A 24,810-nucleotide genomic window follows, 5' to 3' on the forward strand; every position below is an offset into this window, starting at 1 on the left:
AATCAAAAAAATTAAAAAAATCAAAACTTTTTGTCACGCTGCAACATGACGACCCATGTCACCTAGGTATTTGACGCTTGCCAGTGTAACCTAGGTGAAGCCTCGAGATATATTGCAAGTTCCAGAACTGTCGTAAACTGTGCCACAACCCAAACACACCATACTGCACAGCACATATACACACACACTCTCTCTCTCACACACACACACACACACACACATACACACACACACACACACACGAACACGCACGTTTTTCGACATAAAGCGGACTTCATTTCGATTGGAAGAGTACCAGAAGTTCCAGAACCGATCATTGTTGGAACATGTTGTGAATATCGAAACGCTATATCTTGTAGAACATTTATAGCTGTAATGAAATTTTGTGTGGCTTGTCTGAAAGGTCTCTTAGCGCATAACAACATGTATTATTTAAGAGTCGGATACACATTTGAATGTTTGATTTTTCATTTCAGGTTCAATGTTCGTAGTCAAAATATGCCCTATTTGTCCCCATTCGGGGTCTATTCGTGTTTACCATAGCCGGGTTTGACTTGCAAAATGTGAAGGAAAATTTTAGAATTACTTTCTGACCGATGTTTCCTCTCGTACTGACAAAATGATCCGGATTCTCCTGCATACTAGTTATGGGCGATTCATTAGCAAAACAATCGAATTATTCGATTGAAATTATTATTCGATAATAATCAATCGAATAACAATCGAAGTTTTTGTTCGATTGTTTCTTGTGAAGACTTTCTTTGCAACACTCGCCCTTCGCTACTGCGTACTAATTACGGCTTGAGCAACAGCAGAATTTAATCAAATCAATCAATCCTTTCTGTAACCTGTCAATACGTTGATGAAAGACGAAAAGGTGCGACGCGTACTTATGCGTGTAACTAAAATAATAGATAATAAGTATTATCTATTAAGTATTTTATATCATCTATTACTAGATGATGCCCGCGACTACGTCCGCGTGGACTTAGATTTTTAAAAATCCCGTGGGAACTCTTTAATTTTCCAGGATAAAAAAAGCCGATGTCCTGTCCCTGGGATGCAAGCTATCTCTGTACCCTAAAAGCTAGCAGACAGACAGACAGACAGAGACACTTTCGCATTTATAATATCAGTAGGTATGGATGTATGTTAAGAGAAGTCACCCTTGTGCTCTCCCCAGCGCTGTTCACACAAACGTAGTTTGGTTCTCATTCTTTTTGGTTAGTATTCAAATGAGAGTCAAACTACGTTTGTTTGGAGCGCACTACGAATAAACCCCTCTTAACAGTACGCGTCAGAAAATAATGTACAACAACCTTTAGAAGATCATGAATATGAGAGATGAGTGACAAAGATTACGCTCTTTTTTTCTGTGATCGATGTCTACAAAGCCGAAATGTCATTCCAAAGGCGTAACTGTACGTAGGTACTAGTTACTACTAGTAACATAGTAATTATACAATACCGTCTGTAGATACAAGACGGTAGACGGTAGACACAAGTTCATAATATGCTAAAAGAAGTAAGAAATCGAAACCATCTCAGCGGAAAATTGAAAAACTTGTCGAAGTTTCACACCGGCCGCCCGCCCGCCCACGGTAACATGAGTTCGATATCGTCAACCCATAAAAAGTAATAAAAGTTGAGAGGTCTCTCGCAAAGTATCGTGTTTACATTACAAAATATTTCTCCGCGGCCATTGAGTTAGAGCATGGAGTAGCAAACTTTATTCAATATCAGGAGTAAATAAAGCGGTTCCAAACACAGATAAGCTTATTGACTCATCTGTGGTTCCAAAGGATTAAAAAAAACTAAAAAATTAAGTTTAAAAACTCACAGCTTGGAATGCATAAGAAGGTTTCTGTACCATCGTACAAGAATTAATAGCACTCCAGTTATGTTCGCTACAACAGCCGAACGAGTCAATGACGGACAGCGCCATCTATAATGTGATTTAGTAACATATTATTTGGCCGTGGAAACTTCAGTTTTTTTTTGTGATGTAACCAAAAATTCGGATTTTTCTTTTAGGTGCTTGTGCTTTACGACATTGCTACCTGCCCAATTTCATGATTCTAGGTCAACGGGAAGTAGGTACCCTATAGGTTTTTACTCTTTAGGTTACAGACAGATAGACGGACATAGAAGTGATCCTTTTTTGTACGATTTCTACCTACTAAAACTCCCTCAGTGGCCACTCTCAGCGCATATTGGGAGGCTCTGAAATCTCTTAAGAACACATCGGTGCCCCTCTTGCGCAACGCCCATTGGGCTCGTCGCGCGCTCGGGCTAGCGAAGATAGCTCTCTGTTCTACACCTCGCTATGAGATATGACAGCTTGTGCAGCAAGCTGCCATCTTCCAAAGGTCGCAAGTGATCCTATAAGGGTATTTTTATCCTTGTGAGGCACGGAACCCTAAAAATTAAAACAAAAACATGACCCATAATATTATGGTAGATCCACAAATGCTGCCGGGTATTAGATACGATAGAACTTGTGTAACACTTTTTGAGCGTGATTGTGGGGACTGAAACTCAATGTTTGCAGCTCTAGACCTCTGACAACTCTCAGGCCGCCGCCTATTTTCAACTTTTCTAGTTGGAAACTTGTTCAAAACAAATATTTTTGCAGGTAGGTAGAACAAATTAACTACCTACTCACGCACAGGCAAGGAGCAATCAAAATACGCCGTCCCATCAAATATACCTAAGTATTACTTACTGAGTTATTCCAATGTTTATTAAGTATATAAATTGATTTATCGACCAAAGAAAACAAGGCTGGCTGCCCAGAATTGAGCCCCGGGACTCCCACTAGAGGGACGACGCCTTAACCACTGCACTCTAGTGGTACGCCTCCTATAGTTCGCGACAGGTTCAAATGGCAATCGGGCAGGTAACGCCCCGCACACCCGCACATCCCCCGATGTACTAGGCGTCTCCCCGCCTCATACCCCGATGGCCATATCAACCTGTCGCGGACTATTATAGGTGACTAGACCCGCTATAAGAGATTAATTGTTACTTACATGAAATAAATTAATAAACCTGTCAAGTGCGAGTCGAACTCGTACACTAAGGGTTCCACACAATCATACATCGTACAAGAAATAACACTTTTTAATTTTTTTTAATTTTCATTCATATTTTTATTACTTGTTGGTATAGCGGCAATAGAAAAATACAATCTGTGAAAATTTTTAAACCCTCTAAATATTATGGTTCATAACATACAACCTGACAGACAGACGGACAACGGGGGCTTAGTAAGGTGGGTTCCCAACGAGTCACACCCAATCGTGTAACAGTGTAACTCGTTGGAAATTCTAATGGATAAAAAACCGGCCAAGTGCGAGTCAGACTCGCGCACTAAGGGTTCCGTATTACAATCGTATTTTATCGACATTTTGCATGATAAATCAAAAACTATTATACCTAAAAATAAATAAAAATCTGTTTTAGAATGTACAAGTGAAGCCCTTTCATATGATACCCCACTTGATATAGTTATCTTACTTCGAAAATTGAAAATACTAATTATTAGTTTATGACCACAATTTAATTTTTTTTTGTGTGATGTGACTACAAATTCACGGTTTTCAGATTTTTCCCCTAAAGCCAGCTATAAGACCCACCTACCTGCCAAATTTCATGATTCTAGGTCAACGGGAAGTACCCTGTAGGTTTCTTGACACAGACAGACAGACAGACAGACAGACAACAAAGTGATCCTATAAGGGTTCCGTTTTTCCTTTTGAGGTACGGAACCCTTAAAACCGGCCGGCAGACGGACAGACAGACAACAAAGTGATCCTATAAGGGTTCCTTTTTACCTTTTGAGGTACGGAACCCTAAAATGGTTGCAACTAGTAACAGTGTGACTCGATGGGGAAAAATTGAAGAGTTCCCACTTCCCAAAGAGTCACACTGTGACACGACTGGCCCCGTTGACACCCTTTGAGCACGGAACTCTGAAAAAGAAAAAATATATTGATTAAGTATACCTACTTGTGATTCAAACTATTTTCCATAATGTGAGTAAACTCATGTAACAACTACCACGGGCATGAGTTCAAGTTTCAGTCAATGCACTTTTATTTATTATATTTTGTTCATGCTCACGCGCTTACGTCTACGCATCTTGCACGTGTTCACATCAACCGTGACCCATATTATATACTACATAGGGTTCAAATTGTATTCGTAAACAATATTTTTATCAGCATCGAGTGTAACTTTATTATTGTAAATGTGTTGTAAAATATAATCTATCGATTGTTTTTAGTCGAAAGGTCGATTAAAGCGTGCTATAAAATCAATATGCTATTATTAAACATGATTCCGCATGTTTACTGCTTTATTTGTTAGTATTTTATCGCAAGTCTTCGTAAAATAGTTGGCTAACAACAAACAGCGCATCATAGCATAGACAGAGGTAACACCATAGATTTTAAAAGGGGAACTCTTGGTTTGATCCTGAATCGACGATATGTCAAATATTAGGCTATGGGTGACGTGAAATAAAAGCTGTGATAGCCTAGTGGCTAGGACGTCCGCCTTCTAATCAGAGGTCAGGAGTTCGATCCCGGACACGCACCTCTAACCTTTCAGAGTTATGTGCGTTTTAAGTAATTAAATATCACTTGCTTTAACGGTGAAGGAAAACATTGTGAGGAAACCTGCATGCCTGAGAGTTCTTCATAATGTTCTCAAAGGTGTGTAAAGTCTATAAATCCGCACATGGCCAGCGTGGTAGACTTCTCACTCTGAGAGTGGGCCCGTGCTCTGTAGTGAGCCGGCGATGAGTTGATCATGATGATGACGTGAAATGAAAAAAATATACTTAGGCGATTCGTAGGCTACATAATGTCAAATATAGGACCCAAAAACTTATAGATCAAGCCCGCGACTTCGTCCGCGTGGATTTGAGTTTTTAAAAATCCCATGGGAACTCTTTGATTTTCCGGGATAAAATGTAGCCTATGTCCTTCCCCGGGATTCAAGCTATCTCTGTACCAAATTTTGTCAAAATCGGTTGAACGGATGGGCTGTGAAAAGCTATCAGACAGACAGAAAGACAGACAGACACACTTTCGCATTTATATTATTAGTATGGATATGGATGGTAGGAAGTAGGAACATATTTTGATGACTGCCACAGACGTCGAAGCCTCGAAGCTTTGTTAGACAAAAAATCACATCATTTTATTACATTATTTTATTTTCAGTCCAAGATCCTATTGTATGAAGTTAGTCTATCTGGAGTTTTACAATATTACTTATCATGCACATTACTTATTTATATTATTAAAATGTCTTTGAATATCTTTTGTTCAAGGATATAAAATGAGAACAGCTGTTTGTGAAAACGAGCGGCTTAACAGAAAGAAGGTTATCTTTATAAACGACCCGGTCAAGTGCATGTCGGGCCACGCGCAGTGTAGGTTCCGTACCTACTTGCCCGTCATAATATGCGGACTGTGCAACTATCATCTTCATTTAAGCAATTTTCAATTAAATTTAAATACAATTCCGAATACATTTTATGTTATAAGTCCCGAAAATTGCTATTGCGCTGGGACCATGTCTCATTTATATCGAAATGACGTCATTTTGACGGCAGCTGAAGTAAAGATATACCTACCATCAGCTCGAAAATTCAGTTTAGTGCTGACGTCACTAACATGGCGCCCACGCGCATTAGCAATTTGCGGGGCTTATAGTATTACTAGTTCGCTCGTCAAGCATACTTAGCTGTGATAGTTTTTCTATTGAGCTAGCGCGCTGCACGGTGTGGCGAGTTGCAGTGCGTTTAAAATCTGTAAATTTTAATCTGTCAAAATCCGGTGCGGATAATGCAATTATTATTTTTAGGGTTCCGTAGTCAACAAGGAACCAAGAAGGAACCCTTATAGATTCCTATGTATCTGTCCGTATCTCGGCTTAGCTTAGTGTGCTCTTACTTCGTTTTATATGCTGCATATGCTACTTACTATATCCGAAAACAACCATTTAGCTGTCAGGAGGACACACGTTTGACTCTAACAAGAAACCCCCTGAATCGAAAAATGTTTTTCACACCCTCGCAATATTTTTGAAAGATATCTCCAACGACACCTCACACCGTGAGATAGTAGGATAGGATAGATAGCTGTACCATAATTTTTTTTTAAAGATTTGACTTCGTCAGAAAGTGTAAACTCATGAAAAATTATTCCTTTCTAGTACTAAGAGTTTCTGAGCTAAGTCGAGATCAGACAGACGGACAGATATATACAAAACGATTTTGTAAATTGAAAACATAAAAAGAGCAACCACCGAGTTTCTTACTGGTTCTTCTCGGTAGGCAGGCATTGCGAACCAGTGGTAAATTAAACTACCTGACGATTCAAAAGCACTTGTAAAAGTTTACTTGAATAAAAATATATTCTATTCTAAACTATAAGCCTAAGGGTTCCTTGTTGACAACGGAATCCTAAAAATAATAATTGCATTACTCTTGCTACATTGGAAACCATCTAAACATCTTGACCTTTGCCAGCTGACGGATTTCTTCACTTTCAAACTAAGTTCAACTTTTAATTACTTCGGACTTTAGAAGTTTCACAATTTGGACTCCCAGTGGTGAACGCTGTGCTCCCATAATCGGAAATCCCGGGTTTGGGAGGGTCTTGGACTCTAGTAACAAAATGATGTGATTCTTTTGTATAGCTGTAGTTTATAGGGCTAGAATTTAAAAAAAAACATGATTTTATGACTGCATTCCAAAACCCTATTTCGTCCTCAGTTACTTATTAACTTAATGCTCAGAGAGACTTAATTATTATGCGATCACTACATACTCTAAATGCAAAAGTGTGTTTGTTTGTTGATTTATTGGTTTGTTAGTTTGTTGGTGTGTCGTTTGTCCTACAATCACGTCGCAACGGAGCAACGAATCGACGTGATTTTTTGTATGGGTTTTTAAAGACTGTATGGGTATTTAAAAATGTTTTATTCCGGAAAATTAAAGAATTCCCACGGGATTTTCAAAACCTAAAGCCACGTGGACTAAGTCGCGGACATCAACTAGTAATGAATAAAATTGTTAACGTATTATTTAATTTGGACCGAAAGCAAATTTTTTCAGAGTAATAATTTAGTAGTTTCCTCTTAAAACTTGTGATATTCCAGAATTTGCATGCGCAGCGACAATAATAATTAATGAAGTTCTGAGGTAGGGAACCCTAAAACATTTTGCGCAAAAAAATAACAAAGCTTACAATGTATAGAAGCTGATAGCAATCTAAAACCTAGCCTAGAGCGTATAAGGTGCAGGCGCATGTAGACTTTCTAATACTTTGTGCACTAAATACCTAGTGTCAGGTGGTCGGCCCTCACCTTTATGTTGATACTGAGGCCTGACGCAACCCGTTACAGTGTATCTGTTGCACTCAAAACCTGTAAAACAGTCAAAACTACTTTTAACTGAAAAACGGTGTTTTTTCAGTTAAAAGTAGTTTTGACTGTTGTGTTGTAGTCGCCAAGTGCGAATCAGACTCGCGCACCGAGGGTTCCATACTCGGGTATTTTTTTCGACATCATGCACAATAAATAAAAAACTATTACGCATAAAAATAAATAAAAATCTGATTTAGAATGTACAGGTTACAGGCCCTTTCATATGATACCCCACTTGGTATACGTAGTTATCTTACTTTGAAAATTTAAAATACTAGTTTCATACCCCTTTGAGAATATTATGCCGAACTCTCAGGCATGCAGATTACCTCACAATGTTTCCTTTTGTTTGATATTTAATTAATTAAAACGCACATAACTCACGAAAAGTTAGAGGTGCGTGCCCAGGATCGAACCCCCGACCTCCGATTAGAAGGCGGACGTCCTAACCACTAGGCTATCACAGCTATAGCATACTCGAGTATATCTACCATAGTTACATAATATAAAACTTTTCTCAGTAATTACCTAAATGAAAACAACCGCAAGGGCGCCGATATAATATTTAATGGCATTTAACGAACAATGACAGCAGCACGAGATTAAAAAGTGGTATCAAGAGAAACGGGGTCGCCAACCAACTCGCAACGCGCTGTTTCCAATGCTAGCTACACTACAATGCGTTCCACCACGCTGAGTGCGAAATTAAAATCACAATTTATTTAAGTAAGTACAGTAGGTACGCGGCTGAAAGTAACGTACATCGGCCTTTAGAATGATATTTCGGCTTTGTAGAGCGGCGTTGTCTCTGTTACTCATATTTATATGACGTTTTGTCGGTCTCAACGACAGAGACAGTGCTCTACATGATCTTCTTTTTTAAATAAAATGTATAACAAAATTAATGACTATTTCATGGATAAATCATTATAATATAATTGATGAATTTAGACTTTTATATGCGCTGACAAACTATGCTCTCGTCCTGCTTTTTTTTTAAATGACTGGTTTATATTCTGTTATCACTATATATTTTATTTTGTTTTTAACTACGACATGGAAATCCTTATTTTATTTTATCTGATTGAGTAATGTTTGAATTTTTGATTTCGTCAATGTAATGAACTAGAATAATTTTAATGTTATAATATTCATTTACCATTTGCACACCAGAACCTGGTAGAATGTGTCAGGCAACTCAACTGATGTAAAACCTATATGTACCCACATTCCAGCGAATAAACGTATTATTTATTTATTATTTATTTACAAATCTGCTATATCCTTCTAAAGGTCGATGTACTTTCGGCCCCGTAGATCAACACTCACATCTCTTACGGCCTGCGCAGACGACGGATTTGTCCGCGAGGGGCAAAACTGGCTCACTAAGAACTGCGTCGCATAACGTACAAGATGGACTAATATCACGGCGAAACTCCGTAGTAAATGAAAAGGGACACGCACAACCGACGGAAACGTTTAAGTGAGGAATCCAGCCCAGAGAGAAGAAGAAGGGATTTTTGTCTTCCGCGGACTTTTGTCCCTGATCTGCACAGGCCCTGCTGCGTTTGTGACTTTACCACACCGGTTTGGAAAGAAGATTCTACTAAGAGCCAGCAAGAAACTCAGCAGTTGCTGAAGACGCACTTGAATCGAGCGAGCGTAGTGCAATGAGCAAAAGTAAATCGGCAAGGCCGTCCAAGGCAGGCGGGCTCGCACGTGGGAGCCGCTCTACTGCCGAACCTTAGCGCTATTTCAGACCTCTGTGCCTCAGACTAACAAACACATAGAATGATCGGACTAAGTATTTTACAATCTCTCTCACTCTATGTGTATGACCCCCTTTTCGTAAATCATAATAATACAGGATGCAACCAGAACACTAGCAAAAACTTAGTGTTATTGCTATCTAAAACAATCCAATACCAATAACCATTTGCCTCATTTTGTAGTTTTAGTGATATAGTATTTTTCAAACCCGCAATCTAAATATATAAAAGGAAAAGGTGACTGACTGACTGACTGACTGATCTATCAACGCACAGCTCAAACTACTGGACGGATCGGGCTGAAATTTGGCATGCAGATAGCTATTATGACGTAGGCATCCGCTAAGAAAGGATTTTTGAAAATTCAACCCCTGAATATGTGTGAAATAGGGGTTTGAAATTTGTGTAGTCCACGCGGACAAAGTCGCGGGCATAAGCTAGTGTACTTATAACGTGCAAAACTTGGCTCAACGCCCCACGTACGGCGCGGCATTGACTCCGAGTGCCCTACTTACGCAACATTCGTTGATCTCTAGCGTCTCTCAGAGGTTTTATTTGCAATATATCGTGAAATTTTACAAAATATAGGACTTTTTAAAATATTTATTCGCGTTTTTTTGTTGTTTGTTTTTTGTGGTATCGTATCAGTAATGATCAGTACTTTCACCTGTCTTCGTTTTTGCCAGCGTTCTGGTTACAATCGTAATACTAGCACACGCTACTCTGTGATACTAGTACCAACCTAACACAGTAGTGTAGCCTGAATGTGTGACGAAAGGGGAAAAAATGTGATAGTTGCGAATAAAGAACTCATTACCGTAATTAGGATGACTGAATTAAATAAAACAATATTTTAATTGTACCTACGATGAATACATTTTACTTACACAATCGGGGAGCAGATCTGGCTCTATTTTGCTTGCTTCACTTTGCACTTGAATATACTCTTTCTGTGTGTTATTACCTACTCTAAGCCTCAGACAATCTCCAATCCGTAATTATTTCTGCTTCATTCATAAAACATTAGCGCTAGAAAAACACATACATGTAACATAGGTACATAGGTACATAGGTACACATTACATGCCTGTCCTATAATCTGAGTGCATTCCAATTTGATGTTAGGTATTCGTTAATCTAAACTTTATTGGAAAATTATTAATATCCAATTATGTTTAGATCGTAAAGGCCACTTTTGACATTTCACAGGCACACTTTATGTACGGTAATTTACACATATTATTAATTAATACCTAGTTGATTTTATGATACAGTTCTTGCAATTCACGAAGGCGAGTGAACTTTACTTGTGGTTACGTCGTATACAAGGGCATTGTGTAAGTGTGCGTGCATGTCGGACCAATCAGTCGCGAGCACAGACATATTATATTGTACCTACCAATATATGTCTGTGGGTACAATATATGTCTGTGGTCGCGAGCAAGCGCTCGCAAACGCACACATTTACTATACCTTACTTATACCGATACAACTTAAGACAAGCATGAGCCACTCGCCCTCGTGAAATGCAAGAACTATAACTGAATATGAATGTATCGACAGTGACACCTGCAAGGAAAAACATCGTAACTCACTTATTTGAGTTACAAATCATATTCGTAGTGAATAAAAAATGCTTCTTTTTTGAGCTCACCCCTGTTTCTATATTAGGTCTCGTTGCGATTTTAGCCAGAGGAAAAAAAGAATGTAAGTCAGCAATCAGCATCCATTGAAGATGATAAATGGTATATTTGTCAGAGTATGCCCACAAGTTTGAATCCTTATTCATGGGACCTCTGTTCGAGACGCGCGGCAACAAAAACAAGAAATAGGTAGGTACATGAATTTTAGACGATGATCCATAATATATTTTTAAATGAATGGTATACCCTCACGATAGTTTATACGCTAAATGAATTGATTAGCCCGAGGTATATTATGTCTGTTAGTAAAGAATATCATCATTAAATAAAAGCAACAACATCCAGGTTATTTATTATTTTAACTACCTATATAATCTTATTGCCAATAGATAATGTAGCTGTTGCTTCTGGTATTAATACCCACTAGACTGGTCGACTATAACTAGTGTCATTGACTTCATTTAACCTTGTCCCTTCTTCTAATTTAGTATCTAAAGAGATCTCCTCTATTGATTTTGTAACGGTTTGATTTTGATCAGGACTGGTCGAAAAATTACTATTGTCATTGACTTCATTCAACCTTGTCCCTACATTTTCAGTAATATATTGTGTTTCTTCCAATTCAGTATCTAAAGAGATCTCCTCTATTGCTTTTGTAGCGGTTTGATTTTGATCAGGACTGATAGAAAAATCACTATTGTCATTGACTTCATTCAACCTTGTTCCTACATTTTCAGTAATATGTGTCTCTTCTTCCAATTCAGTATCTAAAGAGATCTCCCAAGATTTTCTATTATTATTAGTTGTAAAGTTATTTTTATCTCTTTCAAAATGTAATGTACTTATTAGCTCGGTGGTTATTTTCGTTATATTATTTGCAGTTAAGTTGTTCATTAAATTGAAAGTGTAAATGTTGGTGTTCATAGTTTCTTCGATACTTTGCATTTGGGCAGTCAAACTTGAGTCTACCTCATACATTTTATGTTTTTCCGTTTTAATATTTGAATTTGAAGTTTTCATTTCTTGGGAATTATAGATATCTGATGCGGTTTCTCTATGGTTGTTGTCAAGTTTATAATAATCAGTATCGTTTTCTCTCATAACATCAATTGAATTTGCGAAAACATTGAGAATAAATGTGCCATTTTCAGCTATAACTATAGATGCTTCTTTCGTACTATTATTGCTGTCCAATCCAACGTAATTAGTCTTAGATTTCATTTTTATTTTAGTACCAGGGCTTCTATAACTAATACCGGTTTTGCTCCTTAGTTTTTCTGTTAAGAGTTTGATTTCAATTCCCGGTTGTCCGGCTAAGTCTTTTATTTCCAAAAGCAAAGATTTAGGAGTTTCTGTATTATGCTCGCGATGATTTTCTTCATTAATCGATCTCCTGAAGTCCTTAACAGTTTTGATTGGTTTAGTTATCATTTTACAGCCCATTTGTCTCCGAGTATAATTTGTTTGCATTTCATTTTTCAATTTTGATACATCTGTATTCTTATGAAAAGTTTTAACTCTTGTAATATTTTTGCTCGGTATGTCATCGTAATAATCACCAGCTACTTTTTCAAGTCCATAACCTATATTCTGGTTTAATAGCACCTCATTCGGACTAAATAAGTAATCCTAAAAATTAACATATAGCCATTATTATTATTTAACTTTGTAAAGTTGTGATTTTGATGTGATTTTGTTATAGTCTTGCTGCAGCTTACTGCAAAATGATGGTGATCAGAAGACCTGTATTTGGTTATTTCTAATTTGTTAAGATAGTTAACGGGATTATGATTATGACTATCTATAGTAGTAGTAGGAGGCAAGGACCTTTTACACCTTTTAGTGGTACTACAGTGCCGCAGGATGATGATGAATTTGACTGCAGCTTCCGGCTATGACTGCTTGTCACAATAAATTAAAGACAGTAAAGCTTTGGACAGCCGTGTTAACCACCTATTTAGTTGCCTGTAGAAATCAGCACTATATAAATTAAAAACCGGCCAAGTGCGTGGCGGGCCACGCGCAGCGAAGGTTTCCGTAGTCAGAATTATTTTAACCTCGAAAAACAGATTTAAATCCTTAACCTGTGAACCCTACTTAGCCATGATAGAACTATCCTTTAAAATTGATTATATATACTACTGCTGTGAATTTTTTACGTTCCTTTACCATTTGGCTGATAGAGAGGGGGGGGACGGGGGGGGGGGGGGGCGACACACACACTTGACTAATAAAAATGAGCAATTTAAAACGTCATATTTTACAAACGGATCTAGAAATCGAAAAATGATGTTCCCACACCCACAGTATTTTAAAAGACCTATTCAACGATACCCCACACTATGGGGTAGACGAGAAAAAAAAAATTGATCCCCACTTTACATGTAGGGGAGCTACCCGATAAAAAATATTTATCACAATTTTATTTCACCACTTTGTCGGCGTGATTTAATATTTATACCCATGCCAAATTACAGATTCTATAAGGGTTCCTTGTTTACTACGGACCCCAAAAAAAGACATCCAATGCAGGACAGATGTCTCTTGCGGGGCCTTCCATAATATGCTGTGGTCATGCGCCACCTGGATCCAGTGGCGTCCTGCGACTTGGTTGATGTCCTCTATCTATCCATCTTGTGGGTGTCTGAGTGCGAAAGCTGCGCTTTCCGGTGCGAGTTCCCCAGCACCTTGTAGTATAAGTCCCGCAAATTGCTATTGCGCTGGAACCATGTCTCATTAACATCGAAATAACGTCATTTTGACGTCAGCCGAAATTAAAATATACCGTCAGCTCCACGAGAGCAGCTCGAAACTTCAGTCTAGTGCTGGCGTCAATAAAATGGCGGCCACGCGCATTAGCAATTAGCGGGACTTAAAAATCGTCAACGGGCGAATAAAAAAGAAGCTAAAAAGAAGAGAAGTTTATACTAACTGCATCGTCAAATTTTACTTCCGTCGTAGCTGTAGGGTTAATGTTGGTCATCAAGTAGACTAAAGTTACAAACAGTGCTATTAGACATATACAAACTACCGAAATGATCAAACGTGCTTTCGTCATAGCTAGAGGTCAGAAAAACTAAAAAATACGATAATGTAAGTACGATAAATTAAAAATAATCAAAAATGCGTAAGAAATATGCTTATGAAAAGCTTTGTTTTTCTGTCGAAGTCATACAATTTCAAGTGTCATTTTAATTGTTACAGATTACTTAGTTTTAAGAAGTTTTAAAAAAGTTAGTAGGTACCTACTTAATACTCTGAGTTAGTACTTAGTACAAAGAGTTAGTACCTACTTAGTACATTGAGTTAGTACTTAGTACAAGGAGTTAGTACTTTACTTAGTATACTGAGTTTCTTTCCGACTCTTTTCAGTAGAAACGGCTTTCAGAACCGGTGGTGTGATAAAATTATTATTGACGAGGTGTGTATCGACAAGGATTTAGGTTTTTTAAAAATCCCGTGGGAACTACTATGGATAAAATGTAGGATATGTCAATCCCTGGGATATGTACCAAATTTCATCAAAACGGTTAAACTGTTGGGCCGTGAAAAGCTTGCAGACAGACATACAAGAACTGCAGGAGTGGACTAATCGAGTTCAACCAATCCATTCCTCCCAACAACGTCGTCCTAAGATGTTCGAGGCTTACAAAAGGCTTTCATAGATGTTGCCCCCCCAATTATTATTTGTTGTAGCCCTAAGCTTCCTAAAAAAACTTATTACCTACTCAAGGGTTATAAATATATATATTATACATACAGAAAAACTTATCATTAAAAAATTTATATTTACAAAAAATATACGCCGTCCAAATGGTATTATAAATAGGGTTATAAATTATAATATTAGGTACCAACCTAAGCACTTTTGTTCGCCCTATACTTTTGAGTTTTGCCCTAACTTTTAATATTGAACAACCTTACTGTTAAACCGTGAAAATGATATCCGCAATAAAATTCCTTAAGTATAAGTAAACGTAGTACCATACTTACCTACTCTTGTTTTATTTTTATTCAAGTAATTAATAACAAGGGCACAATAAAGTTTTATCATAAAACGGCAATTAGAACGAATGAACACTTAACATAACTAGACCGTATTAACTAGGTAGGTACCTACTTACTTGAATTTCTTGAAGCCACGAGGTTTCCAATGTCGATGTTGACTCCGTTCGTTATATTATTCGGATGACTCTTCTAGTGCTTCTAGTGAGTTGAGGTCATTGGTATTCAGTCAACCTAAAAACCTATCTCTATGCTAAAAACCTAAAATCACAAATAGTCTGACTTGTAGGTACCTATATAACGCGTAAAATTTAACTCCTCACGCGCCATTTTAACTTTTTGTGTCAAATTTCATGTTAAAAGAAAGATTTTAGTTTTTATTTTAGGTGAACCCAAAGAAGTTGGAAGTACTACTACGTAGTAAACCGTACTTTTGACATGACAGTTGGGTCGTTGGCGTTGAGTTGAAAATGGTGCGTGAGGAGTCATTTTGTACGGACTATAGGTAAGTATTTCCTTACTTCAATGTATGTGCCAAAACAAATAGATAAAAATAAATATGTTTTAGAGCGGAGCGAGACCAATAATTAATCTATGTTTTGCATTTAATTTTAGTTTTAAAGTTTTGAACAATTTATACAAACAGAAAATATCAGCAACAATCAAGGTACCTACACAAAATTTAATAACGGGTAATCTATTTAGTTACCACTTATGTTAGTATATACATATAATCAAAGACACATAATGATCCTATTCATAAAACAAAGTGAATAACTCGAGAAGTTAAGTTCAAATTACATTTCAATGTTTGTAACAGAAGCAGCTGAAGCAGGAATAATTATACTTTGCGTCTATTATATTATGTACAAGGAAACCAAAAGCTTTCTTGTAGTCCGCTGAAACAGACAAATAATATGTATGGCGCAACATGCAGCATGCGATACGCTCCGCCCGCCCTTCCACTGCTAAAGACGCAGGAAAAGCAAGTCACCAAGCATGCAATATGCACCACCACCACCAAGTAACCACAGAGTAAGGAAGTGTGCCGCAAGACCACACAGATCTCCAAAACGTGCTTCTCATTCTGAGAGAAGTACTCAGTAGTGGGCCGACGATGATGATTATGATGATTTTTGACGACCTCCCTGGCGCAGTGGTCTTATTAGTGGGAGGTCCAGGGTTCGATTCCCGGCAGGGGTCTGGAATTTCATAATTTCTTAATATCTAATCTGCAGGCCGATTCAGAACCCTTCGATAACATACCGTGTCGATACGATTTGGTATCGATCTCGTATCGAATTTGTTTTGTCGTGCAATTCAGAACGTTTGATAAAAGGTTACGATTCGATGTCGATTACGGTATTATTATCACTGTATTTTATCGTTATCGATAAAATACAGTGCGATTACATGAGCATTTACAAAGTATGCTATTTTTCCAAAATTTTACTTGTTTTTAAATTCATGTTAAGCATTAATAAATTACTTTTAATCATCTTGCAGGCAACTAAAGTCATTATTTAAAATGTTAACCTAATAAATTTTATTATTTATTTAATTTCAAAAGAAAAACATCGAAATATAGTTACTACTACAGATTTAAGTTTTTATTAGAGCTATCCTCGTGAATACCACACAGATGTCAAACATTTGTCAATCAATTTTAAGTTTGAATTGTAAATTTTTTCGGGCGGTTTTTAGAGTTCCGTACCCGAAGGGTGCCAACGGGATTTTATTACTCCAAAGTCCGTCCGTCTTTTAGCGGTCTGTATCTCGTGAATTATAATAGGTAGAGAGTTGCATTTTCCTTGAATGTGTATTTCTATCTGTCAATCCGCACTTGGTCAGCGTGGTAGACTATAGCCAAAACCCTTCTCACTCTGAGAGGAGACACGTGCTCTGTAGTGAGCCGGCGATGGGTTGATCATGATGATGATGATGTATTTCTATTGCCACTATTACAACAAATAATAAAATTTTCAAAATGGTCGCCATGAAAATTATAAATAAATAAAAACTCTTGTACGATGGGACGGAAGTTCCGTACCATTTCACGGAACCCTTCGTGTGTGAGTCTGATTCGCACTTGACCGATTTTTTTATTTTTGCATTATTATTAAAGTCTCAGAAGACTTAAATAGTCGTCATTTCATCTTCTTAAGACTCCTTAAAATAGGCTACTTGACTCATATCTAATTTCGTCCAATAAATGATTATTTATTATAGTATTTTGCTTAAGACAACGAAATATATCAATAACAATTATTAAAAACGCAGGATGGATATATAAATCCAATTTAAAAAAATACAATTTTTATTTTTATTTGAAACGCAGAAAACGCTGTCAGCCATGATGTGACGTCATTAAATATGTAAACAAAGAAATGTCATCCCTATGTCACGCGTGGACTAACGTAGTATCCATATTTATAAAATTTAAAGTCCGTAAAAGTTTGTCAGGACTTTAAATTATCTACTTTTTTTACATTCTCGGATGATACAATAACGATAATTACTATATTTTTCATGTAAACTAGTATAGAAGTCATGTTTATTAAACTTTGGGAGGTTATGCTGCTGTTTACAAATGCATGACGTCAGAGCACAGACAATCTATCGGCCAAACATGGCCGACAGTGTTTTCACCTGTCTAAGAAAAATATATTTTTAAATTAAAGTTTTACGGTTTTTAGAGCGCAAAAAAATATAGTGTTAATTTTTTTGATCTAATAGGACAAATATTAACCATTTAAGACCTACTTAAAAAAACGGTCAACTAGCCTATTGTGGCACAAACATTTTTTTTACGAAATAACAGTATCTAACGCGGTACGTAGGATATCCGATGCCCTGTAGCTTTCGATAAGTAATCATCCAAAATTATCGGACGTTCCGATAATCTTATTCGATTAAGTTGTTGTGAATAGCGTTTGATAGTCGTAATCGTACGATATCTACGTAAGTTCGATTCGGTTTCGGTTTCGACAACTTTACTGTCGATACGGTTATTCTGAATTGAAAATACATCTTATAGTACGACAATTTACCGAATCGATCGATAATTATGTTATCGAAGTGTTCTGAATCGGCTTGCTGGTCTGGTATTGTTTTAGTGGCAATAGAAATACACATTCTGTGAAAATTTCAGCTCTCTACATGTTACGGTTTATAGGATACAGCCCGCTGACAGACGGACGGACAGCGGAGGCTTAGTAATTGGGTCCCATTGGCACCCTTCGGGTACGGAAACCTAAAAAATTTAAGTAGGTAGTTACCTACCTAGGTCCTACAGCCTAGGTACTTAATCTTTGGCTGCGTACAGTACCAACGCTTCTAACCACCCTGATCCTGATTGCTGCAAAGTTTTTTTTGTTAAATTCGATGTTCCAGCTAGCAATGACCAAGAAGTCGGACGTTACCGACACGGACTCCGAGCAAGGGTCCGTGAAATCTCATCGCGTCAACAGGCTGAGCGCAATCCTGTGCCCCACGATCTGCGCCATGCTTTTGATCTGCGTCTTCACGTTCTCCTTCATTGGCACTAAGATGGCATATGAACAATACGGCGCCTTTTGCCATCGTAGATTTGATGTCGCCAAGTTGTACGTTTTTTCAAATAATACTTTGAAATTAAAACAGATAGAATATTTTTTTTAGTTTTTTTTGGGTTCCGTACCTCAAGAGGAAAAACGGAACCCTTATAGGATCACTTTGTTGTCTGTTAAGAAACCTACAGGGTACTTCCCGTTGACATAGAATCATGTAAGGCAGGTAGGTAGGTCTTATAGCTGACATTTGGGGAAAAATCTGAAAAAAGTGAATTTGTGGTTTCATCACACCAAAAAAATTAAATTGTGGTCATGAACTAATAAATTAGTATTTTCAATTTCCGAAGTGAGATAACTATATCAAGTGGGGTATCATATGAAAGGTCTTCATCTGTACATTCTAAAACAGATTTTTATTTATTTTTATGCATCATAGTTTTTGAATTATCGTGCAAAATGTCGAAAAAATACCACTGTAATACGAAACCCTCGTTGCGCGAACCTGTTTCGCACTTGGCCGGTTTATTAATTATATTATCGTACCTATTTACTTACCTACTAGAAAGGGAAACTGTAGACTATTATATAAATGTACGATATAGACTGAAAACTTTGAGACTTTTTGGCTTTGCAGTTCAAATCTTCTGGAATCTGAAACTATGGGGAGAGAGAAATTCTGAATTTAGAACAAACGCCACCTTGTGTCTATATCGTAAACTGCGTGAATAACACAGAGTAGCTCGTCATATGTATTAACACTGATAGATGGCGCTGACTATGATAAATACGACATTATATTCCACGAGCAGAGCATTCCTCTGTAGGATATAATTGAGTAGTAAACCATAAAATAATGAGTTGTGATATTGCAATTTGTGTCTTTATGCCATTGACTATGGCATACACACACTTCACAGTAGTCTGTATGGTGAACTCTATACAAAGTAAAGTAACGTAATGAATTCTATCACCGGTAGATGGCACTGACACCATTTGAAGAGCATTCGAGGAACCAGATGCTATTCATGCCTTACCAAGGAAAGTCATAGTTTGATAGTTAAAAAACACTTAAAATAATATAAATCAAAATAATAATAATTTTAAACAATGTTTTCCAGTTTTTTTTGTGTAGTGTGCTTTTTTGTCTGTGCACTATTTAACTTATGTCAATTGATTTTGACGAGTGACCACGAGTGACGTATCGTATTAAAATGTCAATGTCAAATAAACAGCGGCCGTGAACGTGTGTCGCTCGCGCGTTTTTAAATATTTTTCATATAATATAAACTGTTATAAAGTGCATTACAAAACCAAAATTACCTCAGTGCTAGTGTAAGCTCCTGTTTTTCTTCTCCGTTCTTCTCTGTACCGTGAGTATCTGTTATGTTTTTGTTAAGTTGTATGTTACATGTTGTATTGATTGTGTAGGAATGAAGGCCAATGTCAGGCTGATGTAAAGGAATTGCGTGAATAGAACAAATTTAGGACTTTGGTAAGGCTTTATCTGTTAATACACATCCTTTTCTAGTATCTAGGCTGAGGAATAGTTGATTGTAAAGATTCCAACAGTTTTAACAAATACCTACTGCTTTTTCGTTGCCGGTCGTTGTGTCATGTAATAGGCCTATACTATGACTTTACGATGACCTAAATTCCAGTGATGTGCACTGGAATCACACATAATAGACCACCACCTTACCAAGAGATTTTAAGGTAATGTTAATGATAACTTCATGTAGGTACCTATACTTACATAAGATTTTTTTTTAAACTTCTTATGTAGTAAGTATACATATAAGTTGAGAAGAAGAGCTATTAATCTATACCATCCATCCATACTAATATTATAAATGCGAAAGTGTGTCTGTCTATCTGTCTGTCTATCTATCTGTCTGCTAGCTTTTCACGGCTTAACCGTTCAACCGATTTTGACGAAATTTGGCACAGAGGTAGCTTGCAACCCAAGGAAGGACATAGGCTACTTTTTATCCCGGAAAATTTAAGAGTTCCCACAGGATTTTTAAAAACCTAAATCCACGCGTGCGAAGTCGCGGGCATCAGCTAGTATTTTAGAATTACTAGTTACTACTCTACTGGCAAGGTAGTATGGACTGAGTCAATATTTTCAAATTACTTATATGTAGAAATTAATGAAAGGCTGTTGTTGTTTTGCCAATTAATTTCACCCATGGCAGCCTATTTAGATTCCCTGCAAAGATTAGTCTCCTCCACAGACTGGGCGGAAGACATTATAGTTACAGTACAATGACGTTTCGGCTTTATAGAGCACTAGATGATGCCAGCGACTTCGTCCGCGTGGATTTAGATTTTAAAAATCCCGTGGGATCAAAAGTAGCCTATGTCCTTCCCTGGGATCCAAGCTATCTCTATACTAAATTTCTTCCCAATTGGTTAAGTGGGCCGTGAAAAGCTAGCAGACAGACACACTTTCGCATTTATAATATTAGTATGGATTGTCTGTGTCACTCATAACCTATGTGATGATCTCCTTCTAAAGGTTGATGTACATTATTTTCTGCTGCATACTGTAATATAATATTGTGTGCACAAACACAAAAGGTGTAATGAGGCTGTGATAGCCTAGTGATTAGGACGTCCATCTTCTAATCGGAGGTCGGGGGTTCGATCCCGGGCACGCACCTCTTAACTTTTCGGCGTTATGTGCGTTTTAAGTAATTAAAATATCACTTGCTTTAACGGTGAAGGAAAACATCGTGAGGTAACCTGCAGTCCTGCGTGAGGTAACCTGTGTGAAGTCTACCAATCCACACATGGCCAGCGTGGTAGACTATGGCCAAACCCATAGAGCAGAAACAAAGAGGAGTTGGCCTAAGCAACTGTGCACTGTGATTTTCAACTAGGTCCTGACGTCATCACTGTGGGCGGGGCCTTAGTTAGTATGCTGTCTGCGTTCGTCAGGTTCACATATATTGAGACTCGTATTATCGGTGTGTTTTCGCGTTTTTAAGAACAAAAGGATGAAGTGTTGTGTTTTATTGTGTCAAAGTTATTCAGACAGACGTTCTGATGCTATGAATGGTATCACATTTCATTTGTAAGTAATTTTATACGTAATTATTAAATTGTTTCTACACTTATTGACATCTAGTGTGAGATAGCTGAACTATGTAGTGACATCAATATATCGATGTTAGGTCGCTAAGCGAGTAGTTTTGCTACTAACCCGCAGATGGAAAATTGAGAAGTGGGCGGCGTTCCACAACCCCTCACCCCGCAAAATGTCACTCGATATTTCATAGGGAAATCTTAATACAACATCTCCTCTTTGTTTCTGCTCTATGGCCAAACCCTTCTCTTGAGAGGAGACCCATGCTCTGTAGTGAGCCGGCGATGGGTTGATCATCATGATGATGATTTATTGTTCTAATATGTATAGGCCGCGACTGCACCGGGTTAGCGTGGGAGGGTGTGCGAAGCGTCCCCACCCCAGTTGCCATCTCAACTTGTCGCATACTATACTTTGCACTTTTGGTGAATGTGATGTGGTGATTGTTGGAAAACATTGCATCTAGTGTTTCATTGTGACTGTCCTGTACCTGTTTCATTGTACCTGTATAATTTTTACAAATAACTACCTCCTTAAATAAGATTTTTTTTAAAAATTTATTTATTCATATTAATTGTACAGGTTTCTTACATTTCTATCTCGCCAAACTGGTGGGCCAGTTTGTTGGCGAGGTGGCGCTCTTAACACTATATACATAACTAACTACTATATTTCCTTAATGCTATCCATATTCCATACACCTATATCTGTACTTATAATAAAACTGTACTACATACTTATTTAAACCTACCTACTTCACTAAAAGATAAACTAACACAAATTAACATATTTTTTTTCCAGTATACTAACTTACTAATAAATAACCAAAGAAAACACAAAAACACAAATTAATAAGTAAGAAGCATGATAGTCAGTTAGAGAGTCCCATCATTATCATCATCATCAACCAATAGCTAGACACAAACATTTGCCGTATCCTGAACAGTCATCATCATCAACCGATAGACGTCCACCGCTGGATATAGGTCTCTTGTAGGGACTTCCACACGCCACGGTCTTGCGCCGCCTGAATCCAGCGGCTCCCTGCGACTCGTCTGTCGTCCGTCCACGTAGTGGGGGGGTCTCCCAACGCTGCGTCTTCCGGTGCGAGGTCGCCATTCCAGCATCTTGGGACCCCAACGTCTATCGGTTGTACGAACTATGTGCCCTGCCCATTGCCACTTCAGCTTCGCAACCCGTTGAGCTATGTCGGTTACTCTAGTACTCCTACGGATCTCCTCATTTCTGATTTGATCACGGATCACTAGACGGCCAGCAGGAAGTAATGTAATACGGTTCCGATACTGACCTTCCAGACAAGGCGCGGGTTATTTGACACTTGCGACTTGTGAGTCGGACACACCCTGCGAGCAGACAAAGGTCTATTTATGTAGGGATTTTCTGATGAAGAAAAAAAACCACTTTGTCTAGTACACTTGCAGTATCGTTATCTTACTTCGAAAATTAAACAATTTTTTTGTGATGTAACCACAAATTCATGGTTTTCGGAGCTATTTCCCTTACTTGTGCTATATTTCCTACCTACCTACCAAATTTCATGATTCTAGGTCAACGGGAAGTACCCTATAGGTTTCTTGACAGATACGATGGACAGACAGACAGACAACGAAGTGATCCTATAAGGGATCCTTTTTCCTTTTGAGGTACGGAACCCTAATTATAATATGAAAAGCCTCTTGCCTGAAAACTGCATTCTGCAGCTCCATGGCACCTGAATGAAATCCTATAGATAGCGATCGGAAAGGATTCATGACCCAGTTAGGTGGAATGCGCTGACGTGAGCGCGACGTCAGCGTGACGTCACGGGCGGCACAGTGACCCATATGCCGGGGGCGGCTCCATTCAGCCCTCGCAACAGCCCCGGGCTATTTATAGATCCACAACTCCATTCATTGCGAGTGCAGCCGTGGGGAATGGGGATGCGTTTTGGTCGATTGCCCTTTGAAACTGATTAAAAGTGTTGATGAATCCGATTTATCTAATGGCACATTCATGACACTTAGAAGCTGTGACAGCCTAGTGGTTAGGACGTCCGCCTTCTAATCGGAGGTCGGGGGTTCGATCCTGGGCCTACGCACCTCTAACTTTTCGGAGTTATGTGCGTTTTAATAAATTAAATATCACTAATTGCTTTAACGGTGAAGGAAAACATCGTGAGGAAACCTGCATCCCTGAGAGTTCTCCATAATGTTCTCAAAGGTGTGTGAAGTCTACCAATCCGCAATTGGCCGCCGTGGTAGACTATGGCCAAAACCCTTGTCACTCTGAGAGGAGACCCGTGCAGTCTGTAGTGAGCCGGAGATGGGTTGATCATGATGATGATGAAGAAACTTTAAAAAAAACGCTTCACCAACATTGGCAGGCGTCAAATGACTAGGTACATTTGACGCTAGCTTTTAGGAAACGACTAGACATATCTTTGATTTCACGTCACCCCTAGTTAATATTTGACAGAATTCGATTCAGGATCAAAACCGAGAGTTTCCGCACTCTAGTTCACTCTGCTGATGGTTCCACTATCGGGATCTGGCAAATGATTCGCCTTCGGGCATGGTTCAGCATCCGACAAATTAGCCATACTGTTCGGGAAGCTCAGAGTCGATGGGGCGATGAAGAAAGAGAGCTATGCTTGGAGTTTCTCTACGTGAGCGAATCAGAAATGAGGAGATCCGTAGGAGAACTAGAGTAACCGACATAGCTCAACGGGTTGCGAAGCTGAGGTGGCAATGGGCAGGGCACATAGTTCGTAATAGACGTTGGGGTTCCAAGGTGCTGGATTGGCGACCTCAGACGAGTCGCAGGGAACCGCTGGATTCAGGCAGCGCAAGACCGTGCCGTGTGGAAGTCCCTACAAGAGACCTATGTCCAACTGTGGACGTCTATCGGTTGATGATGATGATTGTTCAGGATACGGCAAATGTCTGTGTCTGTTCAATTAATGGCAATGGGCAGGGCACATAGTTTGAAAAAAACAATAGACATTGATGGACCAATAGCTGCTAGAATGGCGACCTCGCACCGAAAAGCGCAGCTTTGGCTTGACGCATCCCCACTAGGACATACCTTGGCCAAACCCCCTTTGACCCCTGCACGTTTCCCTTTATAAAGTTCGTTCTAGTTATCATTTTTATTCAGATACAAGCTAGACCTTGACTGCAATCTGACCTGGTGGTAAGTGACGATGCAATTCTAAGATGGAAGCGGGCTAACCTGAAAGGAGAATGGAAGTTTTTACTAAACCCATACCCTTTTGGTTTCTACACGGCATCGTACCGAAACGCTAAATCGGT

The 24,810-nt window shown here is 38.4% G+C and overlaps 1 protein-coding gene across 1 annotated transcript in view; it reads left to right on the plus strand.

Moving 5' to 3' along the window:
- The first annotated feature begins 19,641 nt into the window (after window positions 1–19,641).
- Window positions 19,642–24,810, plus strand: part of Gdap2 (ganglioside induced differentiation associated protein 2) — a 93,246-nt gene continuing 88,077 nt past the window's right edge. Inside the window, exon 1 of the mRNA XM_034974076.2 lies at window positions 19,642–19,781. The gene's annotated coding sequence lies outside the window, so the exon portion shown is untranslated. The remainder of the gene's footprint in view (window positions 19,782–24,810) is intronic.

Source organism: Maniola hyperantus, chromosome 12, assembly GCF_902806685.2.
Source record: "Maniola hyperantus chromosome 12, iAphHyp1.2, whole genome shotgun sequence".
Lineage (NCBI taxonomy): Eukaryota > Metazoa > Arthropoda > Insecta > Lepidoptera > Nymphalidae > Maniola > Maniola hyperantus.